The sequence below is a fragment of the Mastacembelus armatus genome, chromosome 3 (assembly GCF_900324485.2).
Source record: "Mastacembelus armatus chromosome 3, fMasArm1.2, whole genome shotgun sequence".
NCBI lineage: Eukaryota > Metazoa > Chordata > Actinopteri > Synbranchiformes > Mastacembelidae > Mastacembelus > Mastacembelus armatus.
In genome coordinates this window covers 23,583,453-23,610,562 of record NC_046635.1, presented here as the reverse complement: position 1 = coordinate 23,610,562, position 27,110 = coordinate 23,583,453, and the positions used below count along the sequence as shown (strand labels likewise).

Below are 27,110 nucleotides of genomic sequence, written 5' to 3'. Positions count from 1 at the left end.
CTGTAACACTACTGGTTGTACTGACTGTACCACGCATGATGTTTGTTGCTGCCACAAACTGCAATTAAAAGGGTTTGTTTCTGTAGCTATTTCTGGCAAAACTATTATCAAACCAGAGATGATTAATGCAGTTGTTTAGGCAAAAGGACAAAACGCAGCCAGTCCATTTCTGTACACTGGTGACTGTTTATTTTATAACAGCTAGATAGTAGATACAAAACAATCAAACAGAAAGCACACTGTAGGAGGTAAATGTAATTGTTGAATACTTGGAAAAGTCACATTGCAACACACTGAGAATGCCTAGGGGTGGGTGTAGAAACCTTCAAACTGGGTAGGGGTCATTTTCATGGGCAGGTTTAAGGAAGCAGAAACTATTATTAAATGTTTCTGACTTACATTTAAAGCTCTGGGTCTTGGTAATAAGAGACAGTACATGATGTATTCAGATTCATAAGTAATACAGAATAAAGTTTCATGTTATTCATTGATATAAACACCCCATGTTTGTAATATGGGAATCTGGTTGAAAATCAGCAGTTTCCCCTAAATGTAAACAAGCCCATTTTAGTCATGCGTTATCTTGAGTCTGTTTGGGTCTATTTGTAGTTGTATGGCATCTCTTCATAGTTGTTTTGCATGTATTTCTAGTTATTCTGGATGGCACAGCACAATGGTGGTTAACGCTGCTGCCTCAAAGTAGGAAGGATTCAGGTGTAAATCCTTATCAAGCAAGAGCCTTCTCTGTACCTGTGTAGGTTTTCTCTGGGTACTTCGGCTTCCTCCCACAGTCCAAAGACATACAGGTTTGAGGTTAGGTTAACTGGTGACTGTAAATTTTACTGTGTCTGTTTTTTATGTGTCAGCTCTGTGATAGATGTCCATGTTGTACCCCCTCTCTCAATGTCATATGAGATTGGCTCTTGGCCACTTCACATGTCCTACTGTAGTGATTTTTCTTGGTGCCTTTACAGTTGATGGTTTTTTTTTGTAGTTGTTTTGTTTCTCTTTATAGTCATTTTGTAATTGCTTGTTGAACTTTACAACAAGAAATATTAACAGTCAATTTATACAAATGCTCTGGACCAGGATCTCTTGCACCAATACCCACCCAACCATAATACTAACAAGCCAGCTATCACCTTCTGACTCTGTCTGAGGGCGACCATGGGTGGCTAATAAGCTTCCAGAAGGATGTGTCACCTCAGCCCACAGCACTGAGAATGCACTGTTCGTCTGCTGTTACTCCCTTCATACAGTGAAAAATATCTTGCTAATGGTTTTGGAATACAGGTACAGTGTATTAGATAGTGGATTAGATAACAGTTCTCTTATTTCACCACATACACTCACCTAACACATGTACACAGTTTATGTTATACATTCATAGAAACAGTAATATGAAATGAGGCTGCTTGGTAAATGTCAACTGGTATTTATCTTCAAAAGGTATATCTTCCCAACAATAGTATACTTCCCTATGTATACTATTGTTGGTTTAAAAAAGTAGTAAATAAAACGTAATGATTTGAAGTAAAATTCTTATAAATCCTCCATTGATTTAAAATGTAGAAGTAAAGATAAGTGCCTTAAGAAAGTATTCAGAGCTGATTGACCATTTCAGCAGTATTCAGGGATGTACTGGCAACAAAAAGCAGTTTGGGAATTTGCTGTCAAGTAGCCTCATATTTGCCCCAGACAGTTGCAAGTGCATTGATCAAGAAATCACTAATTAACAAAACACAACCTAAAGTTGTTGCTAAATTTGTATATAGTTTGTGTTAGGCTTATATCATATACAACAGATTTGTGTTTACAGAAAGTAACATTTAATGATTACCTAATTTGACATAAGACACTTTTATCATCAGAAATATTTGAAATATTACCAAATTTCAACAGTTATTCAACACAGAACTATATCAGAAACAGCAGACTAAATTTATAGGCATATACAATATTTAAATTGCATATTCAGACAAATCACTATGTTCACAGCAAACTATACTGACACTAATTCCTCTGATGCCTGCCACTTTGCTAGTCTCATTGCCATTACGTTTGACAAGCTGCTTGAATAAGTCAGTTATTTTTGAACACTTTGAGGCATCAGACAGCAAAACGTTTTTCTTTTCCTGCCCCTCTTTTTCCACACCACCAGCAACTCATGCAGCAAACTGCCCGAGAAATAAACTCTGAACAAAACTCCAAGTACTATGTCTGGTGAACACCAGGAACTGCTCATCACAACCATCCCTACAGTGAAGCATGCTGGTGGCAGCATCATGATGTTGGGGGGAGGTCTTCTCAGCACCAGGGACAGTGAGACTTGTTACAGATGAGGAAAGAATGAATGCAGCCAAACACAGAGCAAGTGTGCAGGTGTGAGGTGACAATTTACCTTTGAGCATAATAATGATCTGAAGAATACAACAAAGACAACGCTGGCTTGTGTCCTTGAAAAGCCCAGAAAAAGCCCATAGCTTAAGTTGTATGAATCCACTGTAGATTAAAATCCTTTAGTCAGGAATAGTGGTAAAAAACTGATAGAAAAATCATGCATGTCATATTATTATTGCCACATTATTAAAATAATGTGGTCCTATTGGTAAGGGACAGATATTTATAGAAATGTCTTATAATATACTTCTGTCTTCAGAACTAGAAAAGTAGGGTATCAAATTCTACTAGGTTTCCCTTTGCAGCACATCCTACGCAGTTTCATTTTCTGACAGTTTGCTCAGTAAATTCTATACCATCCTTCTACCCTCAGGAGACATTGCATCTATGATGTTCAGCAAAATGTCACCTGTTTGCATATTTATGTTCACTCAGTATGTCTTTCAGGCATCTCTTGGTACAGCTTTGCAAAATCATTTACAGGGAAAAGTGAGGCAATATACTACATGCAGTTAAAGAATATTTTATTAAATATTCCCTGATTTTATGTCCAAGAAATACTTCTGCAGGGCAGTGCTTCCTGTGGTGTTATTATCATTCATAAATGGAATACTGAATGACATTAAGTTTTAATAAAAGCGTATAATGTTTAATTGAGGAAAATTTAAGAACTGGTAAAGGAAAAAGAAAAAAATATGGACTCTAATAGAGGAATCTCAGATCATCAGGTCTGTACCTTAAACTAGTATAAGATAAAGGTGAACTTTAAAATGGAATTTGAATTAACTCTGTGGTAGGTACTTTAACAATATGAAATAAATAAATTTAAAAAAAAAAGTTACAGGATTTTTACACAGAACTGGGGGGCTGGAGCCAATCCACCACCCTCGCCAAATGTCAGCTGGGATCAGCTCCAACCCGCACCCCTCCCATGAACCCTCACACCATAAGCGGTACAGATATTGGATGAATAGATGGTTCTCAGTGGTGTTTGCAGCAGGGTTTATTGTTTAACATATGTACTGCTTCCCAATGTGTCACTCATAAACTGCTCCCAAAGAGACTCATTACACACATCCGATGTCAGCTTGTACACTTGCTCTAGTGTACATATTCAAATTCAGCCAGTGTTTTCTTTTTGGGATGAGAGAACTAAATGCAGGCATTAGGCTGCAATAATGTTTTTTATTTTTTTTAAAAATGGCTGAAACGACCGTGTAATGAGACAGAGTTCACTCATAGTGACTGACATCCAAAAATGATTATTTCACTCTTTAGCCTCTTCAGATTCTTAATCAATAGTCATACTCCAGTCCTAATACACAGGTGTTTTCAGCTAAATAAAACAGGAAAAACACTCCAAACAAGACACAAAACACACTCTTATAAACCCACTGGGTGCTACAACAAAATGAGTATTTAGTTAGCAACTATAGTGTACCATTTAGCAGCCAAAGACTAAGATATTTCCATTAGGAGTTAGTGGATATTGAACTTAGCTTCATGAGGTGGCCACAAACACAATTCCAAATGCATGCTAACATGCTCTGCGTCTAGTGAATGTGTAAATAGGTACCCATTTTCTAACAATCTTGCCATAGCAGCTTTATAAGGTGATTATGTCAGTATGCATTACTGTACCATTACTGCGAGCTTCCACAGTAGAGGAGTTCAGACAGACAGCCTTTCCTGACTTGAAGCTATTCTCGTTTGTTGTTTTATACATTTTTTTTTTAATAACTGTACAGCAGAGCAAAGGAACAAGTCAAACAATATTTTCCTAAGAAGACTCTATCAGCCAGAGGGAGCTGAATCTGCAGCTGAAGACAGTTCACGTTTTTATCTAAGAAGCGCATCTAATGACTCTTGGTATTTGCCCTGCGGTTTCAAAGCAAATGTACGCCTCCCAATTCAATTTCAAGCACACTAAGCACATTTCATTCAATGATAATACACATCAATAATCATTAGGGTGTGGTGTGGTGCTAAATTATTATCCAAAATTGGAGGAAGCTTTTTAGGATGCAGGGATACTGTGTGTGTGAGAGAGAATAAAACTATCTTGGGTAGGCACAGCTCATGTTTTAAAATGTGTGATGATGCCTTGCTCAAGGACACTCTCAGCAAGCATTACAATTTATTAAGTATATATATATATATATATATATATATATATATATATATATATATGAGTATCACTAGGGAGCCACGGTTCTCTACATTACAATACTGTAGAATGCACTGGTTTGACGTGGGTAATATTAATTTATCGCCACTAACTTGCCTTTTATGGTAATCATGTCCATCTAAACCGTAAATAAGATGTATAAAAGTTCTGGCAACAACCACACAAACATGGGCACCAAGGCCAAATGTATAACACTGTAGATTCAAGGCAGAAAATGTTTGCACATACTAAGACAGATTTAAATGAATGCTTTGTCAGATTTATAAAGCCCCACATACGCCTGGTTTTGTTTTATAATTCTTATTTAATCATATGTACAAATGCTGTCTGACATGGCAATAAGGGCAATGTCAAAGAAAAATTGCAATTTAAATGAGTACTGTTTTGTATGTGCAATGTTGACTATGTTCACCATCAGAAATGTGTGAACCTGCTGACAGTTGCTAATTATATTAGTTTTGCAGTTGTTTAGACACTAACCAAAGTACTGAACAAATTACATTTTTCACTTGATGATAAGAGTCGGGGATTCCAACTAATAGTTCAACCAATCCAACCAATAATTACTGAGATATTTAATTGAAGAGGTTAAAAATCTTGTCGAAAAGTGCAGGGTCATTCTCTAGGGAACAGACAGCCCAAAATCACGATAATCTATTTAATAGTTGAGATACTTCAGTTTGGACCAAAGTGACTAAAAATAGGTTGGATAGGTACTCTCAATAAAAGAAAAATAAGGAAAATAAATAAGGCATCACAAAAAGTGAATTCTGTACTTTCCAGGGGTAAGACTAAGCATCATTTCCTACAGCAGAGCAAAGGAAACATTATATTTAAAAGGAGAAAATCTATTTCCTTGGTTAACAAGACAGGATTATGGTGACATACCAAAAACTCACAGAAGACAAGTAGAAGGAGGTGTAGTTCAGGGGAGACTGAAACATCACAGTGATATTCCAGGTTATGGCGGGATGATAGCAACTCTGCTGAGTAAACTAAATAAACAGCTGCCAAGGCATCACCTCTTCACTGACACTAGGTGAAATTGGTATTAATAAAGGGACGAGTATGTCCTAATGCATGAGCCTACAACAGCGAGCAGATGGGTTCAGTTTTTGGCCATAGGACACTTCATAATAACACATGGCTGGTGATGGAAAAGACAACAAAGGGAATGAGAAGGGAAAAAAAAGTCGTACATGCACCAAGTCCATCATTATGTGAGACATTTAGCTCATTTCACAGTGTGCCAGTTATTTCTTTTTCAGTTCATTTTGATACAAATGACATCTTAATTAATTGCAGGCGAGCTGATAATAATAATTTGTCTCTTTCAAGACGGGGATTGCTTGAAATGTCTCTGGACAAACGTCTGATGCCTAATCAAGATCTGAGCTTTATGGATGAAAATAATTCATTGTGTGGTGATGAAAGAGCAGCTAAATCTAGGGACTAAATAAATGGTGAGAAAGTGACATTAAAAGGAATGGGATCTTTAATTGAGGGGGTGTTAGAATAAAATAATTTTAATTGAGTTGGGAAAAATAATCATTATTTTAAGTTGAACTCTGTGCTTCTAAAATAGTATCACGTTTTCTTTCCTTCACTACAGTGCCTTCAAGCACATCTTACAGAACCTGATGATTAACTTTTGGTTGCAAACATCACATCTTCTCTTAGTTGTATAAAATCATGTCGACCTTGTCCTCCTCTCCCCACTGAATCATATCCCCTTATCTCCTCCTTGTACTCCCTCTAATAAGCTATTATCTGCGTAGCATAACTCCCTTACCTTTTTCAGTTCTTCGGTTTTCTTTTTTCATAGAATTGAGTGCCCTACTGTAATGAAATACACTGTGACATTATGACAAGGCCCTGATTATTATAGGAATGTTCTTGATGTAGAAATGAAGCAATCAAAGACCTGAGACAGGAGTCAGGTATATGTTGACCAAAGATGAATATTTCAGCCTTGAAGAAATAGACTTTTTTTGGATTGATTTGAATGGCAAGAATGGCAAGTGAGGCATCCTGTTTTTGGCAAACCTTTCTTGTCTTGTGACACTGTATTTCTGCCACCCACACCCACACACCCACACACCCACACACCCACACACACACACACACACACACACACACACACACACACACACACACACACACACACACACACACACACACACACACACACACACACACACACACACTCACACACAGGTGTGTGACCTTGAATCAACAAATACAACAAACTGAGTGGATCTGAGAGGATCTTCCAAAGGATCTGTACCACACACTTGGTTTCGGTGACTTTAAAGCCCTTGAACTAAGGTAAACAGAAGAACTGTACTGTATACAGAATGTAAAAAAATACAAACCTCAGAAGAAGATTTAAGATAGAACCTAAAGTACATCCTGGTCTATAAAATCCCTGTTCTGATGTTAGCAGCAGTCTTTAGCTATAATGCTGCTGTTGTTTTAATGTCACACAAAACTGTCTATCCACGTTTGCTGTTGTCATATGACCAAAAGATATTAACTTATTAAATGAATTGTGGTAACTGTACTTATTTGCTTTCTTATCCTGTTTGATAGCACTTTGTGTGCTGAATTTAAACCCACAGCTGGGCCAACTTAGCTTAATAATAAAGACTGGAAATGAGCAAAAAGCTAATCTGGCTCTATATAGGAGAAAAAGAACTAATCCCAGAGTACTTCTGTCACTGCAAATAACCCCTGGAAATTACTGGGTCTGGCTAAGAAATAGTCTAGCATATCCATGTGAAAACATAACATGCTCCTTTTTTATTCTTCACTTTCTACCGTATTCCTAAAATATTAGATAATTTATTGCCTGTAACCATATTTTTAAAATAATTTCATTTCATTTTAATTTCATGCCATTATGAAAAGTAGATCTGATAAAAACTAAATCAGGGGCTTACATTTTAGGACTGGTAAGTATCTCTGCTGCCTGCCACCCAAGATCTACTGTCGGTTGCTATTTCTGTACAACATATGTCAAGAATGACAAGAAATGTCAACATCTTGTTTTCTCTACTTTGTGCTTGTATTGAGACCATTAATTAAAGGTCAACAATGTAAATAAAATCAATCTGACAGTGGTGTTCCTCAAACACGCTGCAAAAAAAAGAAACATGGACATTTATTAATATACAAATCTTAACACTTAACTTCTGAGCTGTCAGATAAGTGATACACTGGACTTAAAAAAAAAAACAAACAAAAAAAACCCCTCACAATAAACCAATTCTTTGACTGACATCAATATTGATTAGGACAAAAAACAACAAATGGTTGGTAAATCTCTACAGCTAAACAGTGGCTTCATCAGCAGTCACAGCAGCAGATTTATGAATTAACCATGGCAGGGTTAGCGACCCTCATTTCCATGACTACTGTTCCTACTGGCAGTGGCTGCCCTCAGTGGGTGGTGAGGCTGGAAGTGCGTGTGTGTGTGTGTGTGTATTTGTGACAGAGTCATTCATCTCACTGACACCTGACAGAACCCAGCTGACTTATGCATATACAAAGCTTTTAATGAGTGAATGTATAATGTGACCAACCTCTGCTAAAGGCTGTCGATCACCCATCACTGATTGGATGATCCCTGAGATTTTCTTGTCATGTGACCTGTGGCTCACAGCCGTAATTATCAAGGCATAGTTAAAGAAGGCTGCACGATCTAACTAAATGATGGGGTTAAAATATATTTGCATTACTTATCAAAGAAACATTTTACAGAATAGCTCGCACAGAAAACATATTGTATAAAATAAGGTAACACTTCAGCCACCCTGCAATAAAAATGGCTGTACTGTATGTGACTACACAAAAGTAGGAGTCAATGACTGTAAAATCTCTGTGTCACAGGGCCAGCAGTGATTCACATTTCTACCTTATTTTGTGTTTTGTCACAAATATTCCCACTTGTCCTATTTTTTATTCTTATCATGATGAAATCTTTGAGAGGTGAGGAAATTCAGTCAGCTATTTCAGCCTAGCCAGAGCGGTCCTGGAGACTGAGAGACAGGCTGCCGCTTTGTGCTTTGGGTTGAAGTAATTTCACAACAGTAATTTTCCCTTTTCTCTGCAAGCAGGTTACCTATAACCACTCTGTCAGCTTTCTGAAAAATCCTCAGCAGGGGATTGCCAGCTGTAAAGTGTGCATTAAAGAGATCTATCAGAGAGGCAGCTCATTGGCTGAGACTGGCACTGGTGCCCAATAATACAGTCTGATTTCTCCAATTTCAAATGACAGACAGGACAATAAACACATTTTACCTTCTCACACACATGATCTCTCTATCTCAGTGTCTCTCAGGCCATCAGATGCAATTCGATCATCAGATACATCTCCTTCACACTGAACACTGAAAGGTTTCAATTTAGCCAAAGTATGATTGTTTCCCACTTCTATTGTCCTGTGAAGAAAAAAAAAAAATTATGGGTGTTGATGGTCTGTTTTGTTCTTTTATTGTGTCACTGCACTCCTTCTAGCCTCACCACTGGGACTGATTTGTGGATGTATGTGTTTTTCTTCATTTTAATTTTGCGGCAGGAAAACCCTAGGCCTTCTGAGATGGGTCTGTGGAACATTTATGTGTGCGCTTTTTTCAACAAAATTATGTACTTGCACAGGGGATGACAAAAGAAAGGGCTCTTTCCTCCAGGTGAAAGGAGACAGACTGTTAGAGACAGGGTGCTTGAAAAGCTGTGGGATTATACCAATGTTTCATGTTGAACGTTATCATGGGCAGGCAGACTGATGTGGGCTAAAACCAGAAATGCATCACAACACCTAACCAAGGTCAAGCACTTTCTCTCTGTCTTTCAGCCCCCACCTCTCTCTCTCTCTCTCCCTGTCTCCAGTCATAGGGAAATTTGTTCAGGAAAAAGTGAGATGAAATGTCAAGAGCAGAGTGATTGCTTAGGAAAGGGAGATCCTAATTAACTCTCTCTGGTGGAGATCTCCCTCTACCTCTCTCCTACTGCGGGTGCTCATATGAATCTTTCATCTCATCCTCCTTGCCTTGCCTCCAAGGACATGGCTCTGCTTGCAAAGCCAACCAGAGGACAGACGGATACAACGAATGCAAAGGTCAAAAAATAAACAGTTCTGCTATGAATGACAGACCCTCCCTCTGGGACAAAAACAGACCAATCCCTGCAGGGCCAAGTCCAAAGCACAAGTGAGTAGCATTTAAGAAGTAGCATCAACTGGTGGACTGTCACTGAGAAATAGGACATAAGTATGAGATCTCATAATTATTAGCGAGTCAGAATTACAATATATAATGAACAATAATATTTCCTTTTGTGAATGAAGAAGTGTTTTGGAAACTATAATCGTTTCTCATTATATATATATATATATATATATATATATACACACACACATACATACATACATATATATATACACACACACACACACACACACACACACACACACAGAGTGGTGTGAAAAAGTGTTTGCCCCCTAAACCTAATAACTGGTTGGGCCACCCTTAGCCACCCTTAGCACCAACAACTGCAATCAAGCGTTTGCGATAACTTGCAATGAATCTGTTACAGCACTGAGGAGGAATTTTGGCCCACTTGTCTTTGTAGAATTTGTCAATGACTATAAAATCTCTGTGTCACAGGGCCAGCAGTGATTCACATTTCTACCTTATTTTGTGTTTTGTCACAAATATTACTACTTGTACTATTTTATATTTGCGATAACTTGCAATGAATCTGTTACAGCGCTGTGGAGGAGTTGTGTTGTGGCCCACTTGTCTTGTCTTGTAGAATTCCTGTAATTCAGCCACATTGGAGGGTTTTTGAGCATGAACTGCATGTTTAAGGTCATGCTACAGCATCTCAATCAGATTCAGGTCAGGACTTGGACTAGGCCACTCCAAAGACTTCATTTTGTTTTTCTTCAGCCATTCCGAGGTGGATTTGCTGGTGTGTTTTGGATCATTGTCCTGCTGCAGAACCCAAGTTCGCTTCAGCTTGGGTTTACCAACAGATGCCCAGACATTCTCCTCCAGGATTTTTTGGTAGACAGCAGAATTCATTTATCACACCAAGTCTTCCAGGTCCTGAAGCAGCAAAACAGCCCCAGACCATCACACTACCACCACCATATTTTACTGTTGGTATGATGTTCTTTTCCTGAAATGCGGTATTATTTACATGCCAAAAATAAAATACGCTGGATCAACCACATCTAAATTTATCAGGCACTGCAAAACGCACCCACACAAGTCAAGTCAGTCGACTTTGTCAGTCGGTTTATCTCAACAACAGCTGTCTAACATTAGCTTGTTACTAGCTTTGTAGAGCTTTGCAGTCTGCACAGCATGCAACAAACATTGTATATTGCAACCATGAGACTTGGGACTTGAGATTTGAGTTGGACTTGTGACCAGAGACTTGAGAATTGACTTAGACTTGGGACTTGATTTGGACTTCTAAAAAATGACTTGTGAGCATCTCTGCTGCAACATAATAAAGTAATAACATCACCGACACCTGCAATGTCTTACTGCTTGACACCCTTGTTAATATATGTAGTAGCAGGTGTTTTCAGACAGCTGTCAGAGCTGTCGACTGTAAATTAAAGGCACCTGATAGTCGAAGTTGTCATAACTTTTCTGTCAAACCTTTATACACATTTCAATGTCTCTTTAAAAATATGACGTGTGATCTCCAGAATTTAGATATGTGAAGCTATTGTTAACATTAGCCTAAGCACTTAATGTGCAGAACTGTCATCTGTAATTAGGGTTGGTCAGTCAGATATTAAATCTTATGACAAGTAACTCAGTTGTTTGGAAAACTAGACCCTTGAAAAAGGTCAAACAAAGCAGATGCAGCATTTTATCTTTCTTTTGTCTCATTCAAAACTATGTAGACCACAACTACAGCCCCAGAGGGGTTTTTTTTTTTTCAGAAAATAAATGCATTGCAGTTCTTGAGAGAAAAATAGCTAATAGGAAAAACTCCAATGTAAACATCATCAGGCAAAAAAAAAAAAAAAAAAAAAAAATAACTTTTTCAACCCTAGCTGGGAAGTCCCACCTAAGACGGTGAGGAAAGAAATTTAATACAACACGCTTCAGGCCAGTGTAAGTTATTGACCTTCAAATATCAGAAAAGCCCTTACATCAGAATGGGCTGCCAGGTGCAATGTATTCGATTCAGTAAATGATGAGAACCAGGAGGTTTTGGATCCGTTGGAGGCCCACAGAGGAGGCTTCTCCAGGGACGGATCATAAGCAGCCTCCTGCAGAGTTCAGAGATCAAAGTCAACCAATTATAACAGACTTTCACCTCTCTGTATTCATGCTCTACACTGGCTGATTGTAACACCATCCTTGCTACTCGCTGGTGTAACCCAGGTATTTTTACACTCACAGCTATGAGAATAAATGCACAAATTTTAAATGTTTACCTTTACTTAGAAAATAAAGAGTTTTGGTTCTTTATTTTGATGTACCAGTCAAATTGTCAATGACAATGAAAATGAGGATTTGTCTAAATAAAAGCATGGGTTAAAATCATTGACCTGCATTAATTGTGGGCGTAAATGTTAATGTTTTATTCATCTGCTGCTGTTTAACATTCTATTCATCTTAGTAGTTCATTTAATTTCATTTAGCAACAAGCTTGTCACATAAATCTAAAGAGATCTTCCCTCATGCCCAGCACAAGCTTTTGATGAAACCAATCATGCATTAACTTGAAGGAGCCCTTGATTGCTCAGTATATTGAAGTGGGCTGTATCGATAAAGGTCAAGTGCTTCGCTGAAATGTACTGAGGTGCCAAGAAGTTATCCATCAAACAAGACATGGTTGTGACATGCATGGTTAATGAAGGCAGGTTTGCCATCACATGTATCATCTGCGCTTTGAATGCTGAAGGATGAAAACTGCACAGATTCCTGTATAAAGCATCTTTATTATTGTAGTGATATTAGCATTATTATTAGTAGTAACGGTAGTGCTATTAGAAAGTGAACTGGGAAAAACATTTATGTACAGGATCATATATATATGTATATATATATATATATATATATATATATATGTGTGTGTGTGTGTGAGATCTTCATGGAATTTGGGGAGGTTTTTTTATAATGGTGGATACAGAGTCATTGGTCTAAAAATGTATAAATGTAATTCCTGATGAATGAGCCAGTTTTTTTCCTTGTTCTTATGTTCCTTGCAGCATATTATGGCAAAATAAACAGTAAAAAAAAATACTGCTCAGCTTCTGGTTTGAGGTAGCACTTGATTGAATGAGATGCCATCTGGAAAACGAGGACTCTTCAACTGATGTTTATCGAGGAGGATATTGAAACGGGAATAGACTTTGTATTATTTGATTTTCTGACTCAGCCACATTTCCCCCTTTATGGTAAAATTGCATTTCTTACAACTGTGCATATTTTGCCTTTCAATTTGCATCACTGTCCATTTTTAAAATCAGTTTAGCCATTGTTCAAAATCAACAATATTTGTACATTTACAACAATTGAAAAAATCACATTTACTATTAGTCTTGTCAAACCAGTGCAGTAATGGATGCTTTAAATTGACAAACAAAAAAAGCAACACACACCAAATATATGTACGCAATATAAGTACAGTAAATGGATTTTGCAATAACAGTACTGCCTATGCAAAGCACCTTAATACATTACATTGTTTTCTTTATATCGTCTTCCAAAATGAGATTACTTTTCCACAGAAGTTTTAATCAAAATTTCAACCTGCATCTACCATCTACTTTTTTCCATGAAACACATTTTTAGCATGAACCCTGTTTCACACTCGTGCTGTGTGTAAGCACACTTGTATTGTGCTGATAGTTAAATGACAGGAAGTGCTTCAGCAGTTGGTGTTAAGGTGACTTTGACTTTTGTCTCCTGCCACTTGTGTGGAACAGTTCTCACACCTTTCAGGGGACATGTTTTTCTGTATGTATTTTTAGAATTCAACACCTACAAATAAAGCAAGATACAAGTAGAAAGAGGACAGAAAAATGCAAACACCTTTTTTTTTTTATCATTAATAACACAATGCTTTCATGCTTGACAGAACACAAGCATAAAACTGTGTACTCAGTATATCTGTTTACCTTTATCACGCTGGTAGAGCCCAGTCCAATTAACTTGACTGCGGTATTTTCGGCCTGTTGGTGGCTCTATGTTAGAGAGCTGGACTGGTGAGAATGTCTCAAATTAGAACCCACAGACCAGCTGGACAAATGTGGGTAGAAAAGCAGATGTTCCCCCAGGAAACAACACTCCCAGTCTAATTCAAGGAACTAACAGGACCATAATCCTTTAAACCCATCTGCTTCTGTGTTAATGCTCATTAGGAAAATTGGTTTTGGTGACAGTGTCCTGAAGTTTTTTTGGCCTCAATCCCAATTTAAATCCTTTAATATTAGGTACCTGCTGATAGCAGCAGAAGATATACAGGGGTATTTAAATATGTATCTGACACAAAGATCTCACAAAAGATCTTTGGCTGCTATCAGCTGCAGAAAGCACACAAAGCCAACATCAGCCAAGTTTAAGTTTGACCTGTCATCATATTAGTCATGGAATAAGCTAATTAGCAACTGCTAATATGACCTGTCGCCTGCATTGTTTAAAATTGCTGCAGTCGGGCCTAGCAAAAAATGAAAGGCTGCTACCTTAATGTTTTATACACTACTACTTGCTGGCTAATAGTGACCATATTCTATGGATTGGCTTGGGACATGTCTTTCAATAACTGCTAAATTTGTGCCTCTCTGCCCAGTCTAACATTTTTGCTGCGTGGTTGGAATATCAAATAAAAAAAATGGCAAGCTGTTATCGAGATCAACCTTAATCTATTGCGATGCAACATAAAATTCAATATTTGACACAGCCCTAGTCAATACAACCACTAGCAGCTGCCGAATATGACAACTTTAATCCCACACAGTGGCTTTAGTCTTTAACCACTAGATCACTAATTAACACATAGTTATTTTTTTAATAAACCGAAATGTCTTAGCTAATTATGTGGGTTACCTGCTGGAACTATTTTAGGCAGGCCTTCCAGCTTATCACTTTGGCCAATCAGGTTTGCTAACATAGGCCACAGGAAAAAAAAAAAAAATTGTATCTAAAAAAATGCACTTAAGCTGTCATGGTCTTGAATATAAACATAAACATATGAAATATGATGCATGAAGGAGGCAAAAATGCAGCACTGCTAAAGGAAGTGTTATGTTTTAGGAAAAGGTTCATGGTTGCATTCATCAACTTTTGCCCATACATTAATCTTTGGCTAAAAAAAAAAGTTTTCAACCTTTACTTTGAACAATCTATGAAATGTAAAATAACCAACTGAGCAGACTAAACTAAGTGGCAGGAAAAGTTGGTACTCAAAGTAACAGAGCACTAATACTGCACAGGCCATGATAACAAATGTGTCCCTGAGGCTGAAAATGTCTGTAAACGAAAAGAAGCACACTTATCTGTCTGCTGCAATGAACTTTTACAAAAGCATGTGGCTAAAATATAAGAAAATGTTTTAACCAAAGGGAATAAGACTGATGTACAGACTGTGGTAGTCTGTGTGCTGCTGTTCCCAGTCTGCCTGTAGTTTCAGCCCTCACCAGGGAGTACTGCTAAGAATCTGTAACTCTTTCTTCTCATCTTCCTTCACTACTTTAATCTTGACCTGAGTATTTGGTTTTACAATGAGTGAACTGTGTCTTCTAAGCCTTGGTGAAGGATAGACAAGGTTCTTCGAGTCCCAGCAGATCTAAAATGTTTCTGATGCGAGCTTTTAACAAATGACACCCTTATTTGAAGTGAAATCCTGACGTCTATTTCTCCATAAATGAGACAAAGTTTTGTGCATTCATCGTGACTACTTATTATCCACACTTGGATAATAAGAATATTATTATGAGTCAAGAATATTTAAAACTGACCAATAAACTGAGTATGGGTACATACATTTATCATTTTAATGCATTTTAATGTCATCACATATGGTTTGTTTAATTTCTTTGGAATTAAATTTCTATAAAGTTGAGAAAGGACCACCTGTACAGTAAGTTGTTAGTACTCTGTTCAAAAATGTTGGATTAAGCATAGAGAGAGAATAAAGAATCTCCCTGTTGGACATCTGTCCTACCCAATGGCTCACTGGTTTCATTTAGAGATGAGGTCTTACATTAATGATGCCTCTATACCCAGCATGCTTCAGGCCAACACTGACTTTCAGCTGGTTACTTGACTGTCTTCCCCTGGAAAGCTTTGCTCTCTCATCATGCTGCTGTAGGCCTCAATAGTCAGTGTAACTCACCATCCCAAATAAAAAACGGAAGTACAATTAAGTACCTAAATGCATGTGTCATAGTACATGTTAATGCTCTTGAGATTAAAGAACAAAATACAAAGCAGATTACTTGATATTTCTGAACAGGAACTGGAATCTGCAAAAATAATTTGATTCAGCAGAGCAAAAAAATTAAATTAGAAAAACCATACCTAACTGCGTAAGGGAAAATAGGAAATGGAACAGAGGAAAAATATAACAAATGTTATGTGACTGGGCTGGATTCAGGTCATGCTTTATATTAAGAATTGTGTTAGAGATGTGTAGTTTGGGTCCACTAAGAAGACAACATAGCAGTACTTATGAGAAAATTTGTCAAAACTATAAAGTAAAGAACAACAACAACAAAAAAACATACAGAGGTAACATCCTTTCAGTTTAGCTACTTAGAATTGAATAAAAATGCACTACAATGACCAGCAAAACAGCTTAAAATGTGTGGATAAAGGAACGAAGTACCTTAAAACCAAGCCAAAGATTAAAGAAAAAAAGGTAGGTTTGACCACATGACACAATATCCCACATCAGTGAAAAGCAGTTTCACTCTAGGGCCGACAACCTCCAAGCTCCCCTACAATGAGGGCAAATGTCACCCAGAAACAGCATTTCAATTTAACAACCAGGTAAACAACACAGCAACAGTGAAATCACTGTGCAACTTGCTGCAAACCTCATCAGGGAATGAGTCAAACACAACCAGCATTGCAAAAAGGAGCAGTTACAGTATAAATACTGCCCCAGGTAGATGTACAATGATACACTTTATAATGCCTCAGTAAGTAACAAACCTGATCATAAATCCAGGTATGTCAAAAAACTAGGACGCATTTATTAATGTCCCCCCCCAAGCACAAAGAATTGTGTTCACATCAACTGTGATGTAGTGAAGTCATTAAAGGACAGGAGTTCCCATGCTTCCTCTCTCTGTTTTGGTTGAGGCGCTTTCTTTTCCTCTTTCTTGCATCATTTGTCAGTCCTACACATTTCACAGGGAAATACCTGGGACAGTAAAAACAGTTCATTATTCCCAGGAATTAAGTCATTTGAGTAACTTGACATCTCACAAATGGTAACCTTGCTACTCATTTACACATGCAGCAATTATGGCAGTCTTCATTTGGAGTCATGTTTGGTGTCTATCTCTGAAATGAAAGTCCAATATTCCCTCTCCGTTATCTATGCTTTTTGGTCTCCATCAACTCGGGAAATATCCGTCTGTTTAGCTGCTAAATGCTCCATGTTTTTAGAACTTTGCTGCCTGTTGTGGCCGATAATGACACTATGAGAGCGAACCAAAATAGGAAAGTTGTTGTCCTAACAGCTAAACAATAAGCTGAAAAGCTCCATAAAGCTGAGGAGAGCTGAAGTATTGGGGTGATATGTATCAGTTCATAAAGTGATCCTTTTCACGGTTCTTCACATACACTTTTAATACATTGTTATAATGAAAATATGAACCATAGCCATTTTAACCAAGTGTTTTATTTACCATACATTAACCATATTTTATTTGCTATTACCATGATCTTTCCTTAACCTCAGCTGTGCTGTCGGTGCCATGTGCAGATATTGTAGAAAGTTATTTAAAACTGTTGCCACTGATATTGAAAAATGTTCTCTGAATCCAAGTTTTTGCAGAATCTTCCAATATCAAAATCCAATATACAAGACCATCTCATCCTTATGCTCTCTAGAACACTATATACATCAGAACTGAATTCAGAGTGAAGACTCAAACCCCGCCAGGCCCTGCTCTGACCCTTCTCTGCTTTTTCTTTCCTTGTGTGTTTTTTCCCCCCGGGCATTTTGATTTCTTCTCACATTCCAAGAGCCATAAATATTGGATGAACAGTTAACTGTACATTTAAAAAATAATATGCGTTTGCTTGTCATAGATTTCCCACCAACCCAGGATGTTTTGGTTTGTACCCCTTTGCTTTGTACCCAGTGCATGCTGGGATAAACACCTGACCATTGCCATCTTACACAGAAAGCTTAATGAAAACTAAGACAAAGTGTTAACATCATCCTTACATTAACCAATGCTTTGTATAAAAGATAAGACAAAAGGGATGAGAAAGAATCAGCACATCGGTCAGTAAAGCTTTCTGTGGGTGGGTGGTTCATTCACTGCTCATCAGAATACTGCCTGTATTTCACTCCTAATTACTGAATGTCATTTCCTGTGGGGAGCAGATTTCCTGTTGTATCAGTGTCCATACCTGAATTTAATTTAGGCAAACAGGCTTAATCAATTGCGTCTCAGTCAGAGGTATTGGAATACTTTTCTGTTACAGCCCAAACTTTTTATTTAATGAGACAAGTGCTTCCATACATACAAATTTGCCTTGCTTCTGCTTTAAGTAACAAGAAACAACATTAAAAAAAAAAAAATCACCTTTGATGTCACAGTGAAACACTGAGAGCAATCACACATGGTCAGGCAGCATGTCATTGAGAACATCTTCTTTTTTTATTTTTTTGGTTGATCTGTTAGCGGACAATCCCTTGGGCCTCTTCTGATGTCCCTCTGACACTATCTGGTATAGTGCAGTCAGACAAGAAGACATGACTAGGAAATCAACCAGGAGAGACTATTTTTCCCCCTGATAACATCTCCCTGCCACTCTGCTAGCCGCCATACCATTCAGCAGCTGCTATTCAGCACTCCATACTATTCACTCACAAGCCACAGAGGATAAGAGAGAATGTGCTACATGCATGTGAAAGCAGCTGAATGTGACACTCATCTGATAATCCGCTCAATATGTGGCTGTGTTTTTTAATACTATACCAGGTGATATTGCTGTGCATGAGCAGAAGTGGATAAGGGCTTATGGTTAGTTCTGTAGGTAGTAAGCTACATTTACACTTTCCTGACATTGGTTTTTGAAGAGCTAAAAAGGACACCATTCAAGGAGTTAGGATAACCTTTGAGGCTTATCAACTGTTCTTGGTCTGTGATGTATATGTGCATCAACACATAAACTCAACTTTGTGTGTTGTCCTCATTAAGCTACCACTGTCCCAAGGACTACAGGCCCAGGAGAAACAACACATGTGCCTTGAGTTCTGACATGAGATTACAGATTTTTTGACAACAGTATGAGCTTCCAAATACTGCCATAGCCCCCGGAGCCTCTCACTTGCAAGCACTAGCATTTTTTTCCAGATAGTTTCCTTAAGAAGGTATTGTTGCTTGTTCCTGACAATGCCGAGAGCTCAGAATGCCTTTATCACCCCACCAAGAGCCAAGCTCGAGAAGTTAAAAATATTTTAACTTTTAGCAAAGGAGAGCTACAGACAGGATTGCAGTAATCGCAGAGCAGCAGCAGGACTCACATGCAGAGTAGCAAGCATGTCTCAACCATTGCTAGGCACTGAAATTACAAAAAAAAAAAAAAAAGACCTCAGAGCTTGGCTTCTAATTTGAGCCTCATGACCCTGTCACTGCCTGCTCTGCAACCCCTCCCTTTCAAACACATGTAAACTGTCCATCTCATCTCCAACCAACACTCATCTCTTTGTACATCAGCATGTTTATTCATGACACGTCTCTCTCTGTGGCACACGAAGAGGTTGCTGGGGGAAGAGTGGCGGGTGCGTGAATTTCCACGCTGACAACATGTCAAAGGCAAGCAGACACAAAGAATAACAAATGCAGCAAATTCAAGTGCTATACAAGGCTTTGGCTCGTGATATGAAATTAACACTCAAGGCGTTATACTTGATATGTGCAGAGGCAGTACATACAAATCACTTCATCCAGGTGATGGCTGGAGCACTACACATTCTAGAGAAATAAGCAGGCTCTGTTCTCCATTACTAATTCACAAAGACAAGCTAACATAAAAAGACAAGACACATCAAAGATGTGCAAAGCAACAATGTCACATCCTTTAGACAAATATGGCAAACCCTGGGACTCTACTGCCTATGGCAGTGCATGCTATCTGTAGCTTACAGCTATGAAATCTTGCCTTAATTTGCAGAAACAGGCAGAGCAGGAGACAGAATACACAGAGACAAAGGCCATATGACTCACAGCGGGTTTCCACCTCCTGCCTCTGTGGTGGCCCTGTGTTTGAACATCAAGAGCTCAAGAAACAGCTCTACTTCTCCAATGCTCTACTTAATGGGGCCTAAGGTTCGACATGCTGAATAAGTAAAATGGGGAGAGTGACACCACCGTGGTATCTTCTAAACCTCTATACATAATTCAATCCAAAAAGGTAAAAGAGGCTCTTTTCAGCAGCAGAAGGTGCTGTCAGGTTGTTGCATATTTTCTTATTCAGCTCACTTTGGCAGTGGCAGAAAGCATATTCTCTTTTCTAACAAAAGAAAAGTTGGATTGTATATTTCAATCTCTGAAAGAAGTGGGCAGTTGAGGATAAAAGAAAAGAATCTGTGCAAGTGTGCGTGCGTGCGTGCGCCTGCATGTCTGTAAGCGGTGGGGGTGTTTTTGGCTCTGAGGAGGATGGCCGGCTGTCCAAGTCTGATGTACATGTAGTGAAACTGTATCAGTACTGAAGGATTTACTACAATGTCACAGCCAAGTTTGAGAGTCACGGGAAAAAGGGAAATTTATAGTTTATTCAAAATCTTATTATACTTATACATATAAACATATGAACACACACACTGCAACACACAAGTGTGAATTTGGGTAAGATGCTGGAATTACTGAGCTATGAGGCTATTTGAATTTAGAGCATGTCTAATCTGTATATCACCCAAAGTACGAACCAGTGCCTTCAACGCCATACAGAGTCGGCAGACTGCACAAACATGCATGCACACACACTAATACACATTTTAGTGTGCACACACATGCCAAGATGGTCAGAATATCTAATAAATTCCTATGAGCTGTCTGAGGTCTGAGAAATTATTTGTTGAAAATTCAACTGTTAATGAACTATAAAATATTTACACACAAACACACACATGTATACATATATATACATATATATAAAAACCTGTCACGATCTTCGAATAATTTTCAAATAGTTCCCAGTGACTATCAAAAAGGGTATATATATATATACACCCATTTATATATATATATATATATATATATATATATATATATATATATATATATCCCTATACACACACATCCTTTTGCACTAAGACATACAGTACATACTTTGTACTGGCTGAAGAAAGACAAAAAAAGTCATCATCATTCACAACCCCCAAGTTAAATGTGTCTTAATCCTTCCATCACATATTCATAAGCCAAGATCAAAATGCCTTAATAAATTGAAGGCCTTCTGCACAGTAATGAAGTTGAGCAGACATTTAAGACCAGTGTGATTAGACTCCAAACATTCCTCCCACAGCCCAAAGACATGCAGACTGGGGTTAGGCTAATTGGTGACCCCGACATGCCTGTAGGTGTGAATGTGAATGTTTGTGTGTCTCTTTGTGTCAGCCCTGGACTCGTGATCTGTCCAGGGTGTACCCTGCCTTGCCTCCCACCCAGTGTCAGCTGGGATTGGCTCCAGCCCCCCTGTAACCCTGAATTGGACCAAGCAGTACTGAAAATTGATGGATGGATGCGCCGATACTGAAATATAACAGGGGGTAGGGACAACACACAAACTGCCTTGAGACAGTGTTTTGATGTGTGTTGGAAAGCTGAGGGTTTGACATCAAATTTCTGATCATCTGATATGTCAGTTGTGAATTGAACCCTTCCTGCAAATTCATATTTGACTCCACTATGAAATCACCCATGCCATGCTCTCACAGACCGAGTAGCCAATCGTGCCTGCGGTGTTTTGGCACAATATAATCTACATTCAGCTGGCTAATCAGGGTTCAGTCAGCATAGCGGCGGAGCGCTTGTTATTCACACATGCCTCAGTGAGTGCCAAATGCTTAATTAACTATATCAACTGATATAAGTATCACTAAAAAAACAAGCAATGCCAATAGATTTATTTTAGTGTTTACTAATGATAGTTGGCCTAACAGTGTCACTGCCAATAAGGAAAAGACATAATGCATGCTGATATTAATAAATGTGTTTTGACTGTGTTTTTTCTTTTAAAAGAGCACTAGTTTTTTACCTTCAATGTTCAAAACACTATGAACAAAATTTTTTGTTCATCTCTCCTTTCGGTCTTAGTGTCACAGTTGGTCATTTGGCTTGAAAGTGTTCTGAAATTTCAGAAGGGGAGAGTTTGTTGTTCTACAGATTAAACAACATTGTTAAATATGGATAGCACGTCAGGTTATGGTTGAAAATAAGACAGATGCAGGGTCTTTTAATCATTTTAACACTTAAAACTTGACTTGTCTCAATGGAGGTTTGATTTTTGGCATTTCTCCCAAAAATCCTGGAGAAATTTGATCAGAGGCCCTGGTCTCTACTGAACAATATACACAACATGTTATGTTGTGAATGTTGAGAAAAATCTAAACACTTACAAACTGCTCCAAGTGCCCATCATAGTTACATCAAAAATTTCAAACCTGCCTTCCTTTATATTTGTCAGAATTTGGACAGTCAGTGCTCTCTGAGTGAACTCACCACAGTCAATAAGACACTAATCAGCTGGGAGAGTAACAAACTGTGGATGTCAACCATAGATTTCTGAGGTCTGGATATGGGCTTAGTGCTCATCAACATATAGACAGTTCGGTTAGTGCAGACACTAAATCTAAACTTGGTGAAATGGGAAGAACCACAGCTGAAATGCTCCAAAACATGCTCATATTAATGTAAAAGCAATTCTCAAGATTGTTGCCATGACATGTAGACCATCATTAGAAGAGGTTAAAGACATGGTTTGAATTACACTGTGGGTTTGCAAAATATATGACTACATTTTAAATAAAACAAAAACAGAGGACATATCCTGCATGAAAGTAAAACATTTTTTTTTTTTTTTACACACAGGGAGCACTGCTACAGTCCCTCTAACTATTTTAACATCGAACACTCCCAGTAATTGCGCATAGGATCATAATACAATACCAAAGAGGCCCACAACCAGAGGAAAAAACACGTCTGGCAACATGCCGACCAGTTCTGTGATTTATATCTCTCAGCAACATAAACTACAACGCGTGCAGCCGTGTGTTAAAATCCAAAGTAAAAAATCTTAAATGCCAACGCTGAAGAAATAACGAAGAAATTTAGGTTTTGACCCAAATATTAAACCCAGGATGAGAAAATGTCCTACCTTTGAGCTGACCTGTTTACAGGCGTCCCCTCCAGAGATGTCTCAACTTCGGCTTCAGGTTTTTCCAAGTTCCGTGGTCTTTGACCTTGTTTGTAAGTCCATAGTGAGTAAAAGTTTCTTGCGCTTTCCTCCACTTTGATATTGTTTAAAATGAAACGAGTTTGTCTCCTAATTCCTCTGAAAACCGCAGGTGTAGCAAAGACTTCGATGGCGCTAAAGTTAGTTAACCCTTAGACAGCGACACCTGTTGGCCGGGAGGGGAAGTGTGGGACAGAAGAAAGAGAACAGAGACGGGGATGTCAAGCTTTTGTTTAATTCATTTGTAGTTGTTTTATGGTCAAAATATAACAAAATGATTATTGATTATTTTACAAACCCATAGTCATAAAATGTCATTTGTGGGTGAAAACCCAGGTCACATATAACCAAGCCCAAGTAATAATGACAGAAATATAGATAGTACAAATAAAAACAAAGAATTGCAAAAACAGATATTGAATTCTATAGTTTCCTTTGGTGTGGTAACCTAGATGTCCAAAACACGGCTGTTGCAGATGAATTCAAAGGCCTGACCAATTGTTTGACCACTCATGTTTAATACTGCTGACACTACCCGGTGCAAAGCAAATCTGAAAAAGGCAGACTTATTGGCCCTTTAATGAAATTAGCCTAACTGCACTGTTACACACGTCCCATTTATTGATGGTTAGATTCATCTAGTAATGTATTGCAGCATGAAAACATTTATGAACTAAAGTCAATACAGTGGCCTTTCTAACCAAGTGTATATTATAAGCCTCTATACTGAAGCTCTACCATCCATAATGAGCCACATGAGACATAGTCTATTTTAGCTGATAATTGAGAAATTAGTCAGTGAAACTACAATGAAACTAATATGTTAACACATAAACATTTTCTCTGTTTAGACCCTCACTAACATAATCATGATCGGAATAGGAGTAATAAAAATAATACCAGGAAAGGCTCTAAGGATTGTTGCAATAATATACATATTTTAAAAAGTCATGGAGTGATACCTCAGTGATGGTCTTGTGTTTCAAGTACATGGGCCAGACAAGGCCATCAAACAGGCCAGGGGTGTCTGGCACCATGTGGTTCCTAGAGTACCTCCTCTTTTTGCATTCCTCATATGGGATGGAAATAAAGTAATGTTGGTTCAGCACAGTGGGCTACTCCAATTATATTTTTGCACATAGTTAAATTTCAGGGACTCAAAAAGACAGAAAAATTTCTAATAAATCTCCAAATACACTGGCTCCTACTTTTCCCATACGACAAACAGCAGCCTCATTTCATTAGACCCTTCCTGCCTGCTAAATGCATTGTTGCTGTTAATAACACTGGTGTACAGCTTTGATTAACTGCTTAGATGGTAAAAGGTGCTTGTGTCCAGAGCTATGAGGACAAATGTGTCTGTCAGGGCCTGTATTGTATCTACTCTTCACACTTTGAGCTCACAGAGCTTTTACAGGCTACCACTGGACAAAAATGTGACTATCACTTTCTCTTCACAAGAAGTATTTCTCTAAATTCACATTCATTTATTGTAACTACAGGAAACAGAGTTTATTTTTTTTATTGGAACATACTGTCTAAGCTTGCTTAGAAGTACAATGTTGTCATCATGTTTTATTCATCCTCATGTAGAAAACCACATTGCTGTTCATACTTATCAGGATTGATCAGCATACTCTTCTGAAATGTCATTTTCTCTGAGTTGCTATGGCAACAGGTTGTGCAACATCCACTGTGGGACTCATAAGTACCAGAGAATATTAATTCAGTATTCAAGTTAACATGCATGTTGTCATCTGCAGGAAAATGGTATTTGGTTCACGATGTATGGATTAATTAACAGATGTACGGTTATACTGTGAATAAAAAACAGAGCTGTTAGTTTCCATGGAAATGTCTAACATCTTGCTGTACAAACCAATCAGAGTTGTGGGTGAGATACAGAGAAGGCTCCATGTCTGCCTGCCTTGTGTTTGTTTACACTAAAACATATGCTTTTTAATCTTGTATTTAATCTTTGCAATTTAATCAAACTCCACACGTTTCTGTCATGTGTTAGCACCAGAAAACATCTTCACCTCAATTTGTTTGTATATTATACATTGTATTTTATACTCTCTATTTTAATAAAATATATACTGTTTTTCATCATCATGGTATCATCATTGGAGTAACACTGTCATTCCTATAATACTATTATAACATGTATTTAAGTAAATAGATATCTATCAAGGTCCATATTTCACTTGCCTGGTTCCAAAGCTCTAAACTGTGGCCCATATTGTATCTTCTGCCCTTTCAGTGTTTAATTTAATTAATTCTCCAACATTTTGGTCTATGAGCAATTTAGAACGTATGGCATGGATGCCTTGTGAGCACCTTCCATTGGAGGTTTTCTAAATGCAGAGTAGATCCAGAAAACACTGCAGACTACATATCTCAGCTGACCTGATGATACCCTGCGGTCCCCAGGAGGTGCTGGAAAACGTTGCTGGGGAGACGTATGTCTGAACTGAAACACAAAAGCAGAAAATGGAACTACATTCCCAAAGGCCTCAGCTGTCTATAGCATGCTAACATGCTAAATTAAAATGGTGTGTTTCTTTAATTATAGGATTTATGTTAATCTCAAATAAAAAGAGGCTTGATTTAATAAATAACTGGAAATAGTTGAAAAAAATATTTTGTTAACCATCTGAATTATGTGGGTATGTTTACAAAATATTCAGTATTGAGAGTTATATACTTCACATGGAGTTTACCTTTTTGCATTGACCCTGAAAATGAATGTGAATTAGGAAGGATTCAGCCACAGTCGAGTTAAAAGTCCCAGCAAGCTTTAAGTTTCACATTTCTCTGCAGCAATTCTGTGATGACCTCTGACCGCTTGACTGAAAGGCCACAAGAGACTGTACCTGGGAGCTTTGAAAGCAAGGGTTGGATACAAGCTCTCTGTGCATTCTAATAAGACACTGACTTCCAAAGGAATTGAACTCGTATCAGTCCAAGGTTAATCTAGATGTCAACACCTGCTGAGAGTGCAGCAGATTGCTGTGTGGGGATATCCCCCACCTTTCCATCCACTGTGGAAATTTAATGCAGCAACTGATTCCTCGCCCCTACACGAAGACGTGTAGAAGATGGCATTTCTGTGCTATTCTTTCTGGCACTTTGGCCACTGACCACCCTAAGTGTTTGTCTGATTGTTTCCTATCCACTGAACCATATTGCTCCATGAGATGCTCAAAAGCACTTGAATAGTTCATCTTTTAGGATGATATAAATTCAGCAATATCAATCAAAAGCTTCTACTATAGTGTAAGAATTGCATTTTTGAAACACAATGGAACTATAAAAAACAAGAAGAAAGAGTTATATTAATTACAATTGTTTTTTACTCAATTATTTCACAGTTTTTTGCTGTTTTCCTGCAATGTTATAATACTTAAGATTTCAGTTACTTTTTGTTTAGCGACACCTGTGGTTATTGGTGTTCATGCTAAGAATATGTTGGAGAAATTAATTTGAAATATCACATTATCAACCACTGTAAATAGGATGCATGCTTTGGGCTGTTTTTGCTTCCGTAGTTGTTTGACCGTGATGAACAACTGTTGTTCTCTTCAAAAGCACAATTCCCATAGTACAGACACAAATGTTTTTTTTTTTTAATTTCTGGGAGTGATCATCTTAAATGTTTTCACTAGTCTACGATGTCACATGATTAAGTGACACATACATTTCCAATACTTTCATGCTCCTTTTTCTATGAATCCCTTGTCTGTGAGCATTTGAATCCAGTACAAGCATAGTGAAGCCTGCCACTGACAATCTGATCCATTATATGGAGCACTAACTTAAGGATGTAAAAACATTTAATTTGC

General features: G+C 37.9%; 1 long non-coding RNA gene across 1 annotated transcript in view; it reads right to left on the bottom strand.

Moving 5' to 3' along the window:
* Positions 1-23,389, bottom strand: part of LOC113122531 (uncharacterized) — a 50,717-nt gene extending 27,328 nt beyond the window's left edge. The window contains exon 1 of the long non-coding RNA XR_003294866.1: positions 23,188-23,389. This is a non-coding gene — a long non-coding RNA (uncharacterized LOC113122531). The remainder of the gene's footprint in view (positions 1-23,187) is intronic.
* Between the last annotated feature and the right edge of the window lie 3,721 nt (positions 23,390-27,110).